This window comes from Vitis riparia, chromosome 12 (genome assembly GCF_004353265.1).
Source record: "Vitis riparia cultivar Riparia Gloire de Montpellier isolate 1030 chromosome 12, EGFV_Vit.rip_1.0, whole genome shotgun sequence".
NCBI classification, from domain to species: Eukaryota; Viridiplantae; Streptophyta; class Magnoliopsida; order Vitales; family Vitaceae; genus Vitis; species Vitis riparia.
Genome location: NC_048442.1, coordinates 19,111,105 through 19,115,696, shown reverse-complemented (window position 1 = coordinate 19,115,696; position 4,592 = coordinate 19,111,105).

Here is a 4,592-nt window from a genome sequence, read left to right as displayed (position 1 = left end):
TGGCTCTGCGTATGTCAAATGAAACAGAAAAAGACACACATGCCAGTCAGCCTATGTTGTGTTGCTAATGTTACACCTAGAAGTCAGCCTGAACCTGAATCAACCTCACAGGATCTCCATTCTTCCTTTTTCATCGTACTCGCCAATCAGCCTGGGTTGTTAACTTGTTAGGGTACCATTTCCTAGCTTCCCACCTCTTCTGCTTCATCTTTGCCGTTTTTGTTTTTGGTCTTTTGCCATCTGGAATCAATTCTCCAACCTTCATTATCACTGCCTCTTGTCACCTAATACAGAGTTTAGGCCCATAGGCCATAACCCCACATCTTCTTTAGCCCCATTAATAGCAGTGTAGTTTGGTCTGTTTTATTGGTACAAGGGGATTAATGTGTTGGGAAAATTGGGTAGATCTTCCTGGAATAAATGCACCAATAATGAAGAAGTGAAGAAATTCAAGCCCAAGCCTTTAGACTTCAAATCCTTGACTGAGGTGGCATATGGTTTTGGTTTTTTGTCTTGAATCTAAATAGATCTTAACTTAACGTAAATATGGATATTACTGAATAGTATTAGGTATTAAGGTTTTTTTTTTTTACTAAGGTCTTAAAACAACTTGTTTTAAGACTCAAATCTTGTTTAAAATTATATGTTTTTTAACTTATCAATTTTTAAGACAATTTTGTCTTAACGGAAAAAGTAAATTTTTAAATTTTTTATTTTTAACTTGTCTTAAATCTTAGAGCAATTTGTGTTTAAGACTTAAAAAACAAACAACCATGAATGAGAATCATCTGTCCTAGTTTTTGCCACTATACCTGTCTTTTTGATGACCAGAGACTCAAGCGATCAATCTGCCCAAGCATAAATTGGAGCTAACCTGATTAAAACTCATTTTAATATCTCTCAAAACCTCCAAGTTATTTATTTCTGAATTAAATATTTTGTATCCAAACAAAAATTGGTTCATCAGATTAAAATTGAGTTCCCTTTTCCATCCTTTTCCCCCTGTTATTCAAAGTATAGAATTAAGAAAATCAGTTCTCTGAGCTAATGTTGGCACAATTTTCTTATGTTCCCAGATTTAGTTGTGCTAGTTCCCCACATCCTTGTGGAAATTTTGTGGACAACCTGAATTGCCAATAGCTTTTAGTTATTAGTTCTTCTTCTGGTCTAAAAGAACCCTAAGATGAATCAAGTATTCTATTATTTTTTGGTTTTTTTATTTTTCTTTTTATGAATTTAGTCTTTCAACTAGACAATGTACAAATGCATGTAACTAGCCCTTAGTGATGGATTAAAACTGAACAATCTTGGACACCCATAAGAATACCCTAAGAGGGGAGAATTGTGGGTTGTTTTAGGTGAAGGGTTGATGGTATCGGTTTCAGGTTTTTAAGTCCATCTTGATCATTCCTTTCATCTTCTTTGGCCTCAAAAGAAAGTGGAGGTGAAAACATTTTAGGTGGTTCACATCCCTCTTCAATTTCAGCAGACAGTTCCCATATTTTGTGGGACTCACTTGTTCTGCATTAAGTCTGAATTTCTTTGGTCAAAAAGAAAGGAATGCCATTCTGGCTTTGTATTTGGATACTGAAACAAGAAGGGCAATAGTTGGTAGTTGGTAGTTGGTTGCTGGGAGTTGAATTGGAACAGATATGAACCATATGGGTGTAAGATTAATTAGGTATGGTGTTAGATTGTCCAGCCTGGGGACTTACAATTTTTTATTTTTTGAGACTATGTGGGATTGAATTTGAAAACTTCATCATCCCCATCCCTTGCCACCCGAGATAGGCCCCAGTGCTGCAATGAACCCCCATCTTCTTGAACACCATTAATAACTGCTTGGTTGGGATTTGAAAACTTTAGCTAGAAGTCTTGCATCAGTAAATGGTATGAAAAATGACAAGCAGGTGAGGGAATTCAAGCCCAACCCTCACTCAAGGAAGTGATAATTTTGTGAAGATTTTTGTGATTTTCAGCCACCAAAGAGGACTGAAAAAAATGGATTCAATCAACTGGAATGGACAAAACCATTCTTATTTATTGTATTGATGATGATAGGTTTTGGTTATTTCATTTTCTAGCCATAAAATCAATTGATTCCAGGACACTGAAAGTCATTCTTCTTGCAAACTTTCCTTATCTCAACTAAAAAGAAGCAATAAATATTCCCTTGAGCTTGGTGTACCATAGGAATCTTGTGTCTGCATTGGGGTTTTGTCAAATTGTGAAGTAACCCCAACAAAAATTGTGACTGCAGTGTGTTCATTTTCCTCTTTTTTTTTTTTTTCTTTTTTCTTTTTTAATTTATTATTATTATGAATCTGTATAGGGTATTTAAAATACACAAAAGTTTGACAAACAAATTGAAAAATAAGGAAAGAAAATTTCTAGCCTAATTACAAACCTGATTTTTAGGAATTAAACAAGTGTATAGATAGCTGTATAGATAGATACCTGTCACCTGTACATTTATACATGCCAACTACACAAGAGAAAGAAACGTGTGTGATCAGACCAAATCTTCCAACAGGTTGAGATGATATTTTCTTCAATAAATGCTTGAAACTACCCTGGGTTGGTGGCTTGAAATTGAACAATCTTTGGATAGGTATAAGAGTTGTGTATAGGAGCTTCTTGTTTTAGTCCAGCGGTTTGGTCCCAAAGAAAGGGAAAGGTGATCCAACCTCCAATTTCAGCTCTTCAGTACATTCAAGTTCATTTGAAATGGTTGGTATAGGTAGAAACTCCTTTCTTCTTCTGTCATTATAAAGATAGGTATGCTTCCATTTTGGTCAATTTTTAATCTTCTTGATGAGGGAACCAAATTGATTGATTTGGATTAGATAAAAATAATTAGAACTGGTGTAGTTATGAAACCAAATTGACTTGACATAGGATGAACTTGCAAAGGAAAAGGACGTATAAGTTGAAGCTAAATAGTACTTTGCAAATCACCCTTCTTTCAATTCTATTATGGTTTAGAATATTGTTTTCAAGTAAAAATGGGTATATTACAAAAAAATTTGAGCTGCTTTTTCATTTTTGCCCAATCTCAAAACATGTGGAACATGAAATGGAGGATGGATTTGGACATTACTCAATAAGCTGAGCTAAAGACTCATAGCCCGTTTGACAGTAATTTTAGAAAGCATTTTTAAGTTTTTTAACACTTGAAAAATTTTATCATTCAAGTATTAAAAAGACTAGAAACACTTTCTAGAATCACTACTAAACACACTTTCAATTCCTTGGACTCTTATGATTGATTTATGGGCACAATTTTCTTATATTTCTTATTTTGGTTGTGTAACTTTTCCCACCTCTTACTTTAAATTGAACTATGTTGTTTTGGAAATTGTTTTAAAAAATAGTTCTAAAAATAAGCTTTTAATGTTTTGTTAAGGGAAAACTTTGTTACGAACTTGAAATGTTTTTAATATGTTTTCTTTGTTTTTAAATATATATTTAAAATAATTTTTATTTGTAATATCTTATTTTTAATCATTTTTATATTTATATAATTATTTTTAAAATTAACCTTAAAAAAAATAAAAATAACTAAAAATTCATTTGAAAGTACTTTTAGAAAACACTTCTAATATAACAAGTATTTTTTTTTAAAAAATTATGTATTTATCAAAATTTAGAAAATACTTCTAAAAAATTGAACAATCATTTGTAGTACTTTTTGAAGAATGAATTGATGGAGGATTCTTCCAAAAACATATATTGAGGAAATATTCTTTAAAAAACTTTAAATAAAAATACCGTCAAACTCATTTGGATGTTTTTTAAGAACATTTTAATTTTTGTTTTCAAGAATATTTTTTATTTTTCATTTTTATTTTTTCTTGTTATCAAATTTTTTTTCATTTCGTGGCCTAAAAGATAGACATTGTGGGTTGGTTTAGATGAGGATTAGATGAGCATTTTCACCAGGTTTTTAAAGCCTATATTCATTCTTCCCTCTCTTTCTGTTTGGCCCAAAAGAAAGTGGGTGGCCACCGGCCAACACATTTTAACTGGCTCAAATTAATTCAGTGATGAACAGTTGTCAACTGTTGCAGGTGTGCTTTATTGTGGGTTAAGGCCGTGTTTGGCTGGTTAGGATGGGAATGCTATTCTGTTTTTAATTGCCCCTCGTCTGGGTCCACTGACACCAGGACTACAATTGAATTTGAAACTAGGGTTCACTTCCCTTGTAAGGAAACAGCTATTCATTGGACCCACGACTCACTTTGTATTTATAACGATTATTAATAAATGGTATTAATTGGGAACTCGGAAAGGATATGAAGGGCCTGTTTGCAACTGTTTCCGAAAACAGATTTGAAAAACAGTTTTTAATAAGAGATTTTGAAAACTAATTTGTGATATTTTGTAAAATAAGAGTATGTTTAGAAATAAAATATTTTTAATATTTTAAAATATATTTTTTAAATAATTTTTATGTCTAGTATTTTATTTTTAATTATATTATAAAATAAGTAGTAAAAAATAAGTGAAAATAATAAAAAACAAATAAAAGATATGATGTGAAAACACTATTTTCTATTTTTAAAAACATAAAATAGAAAATAGTTTTTTTA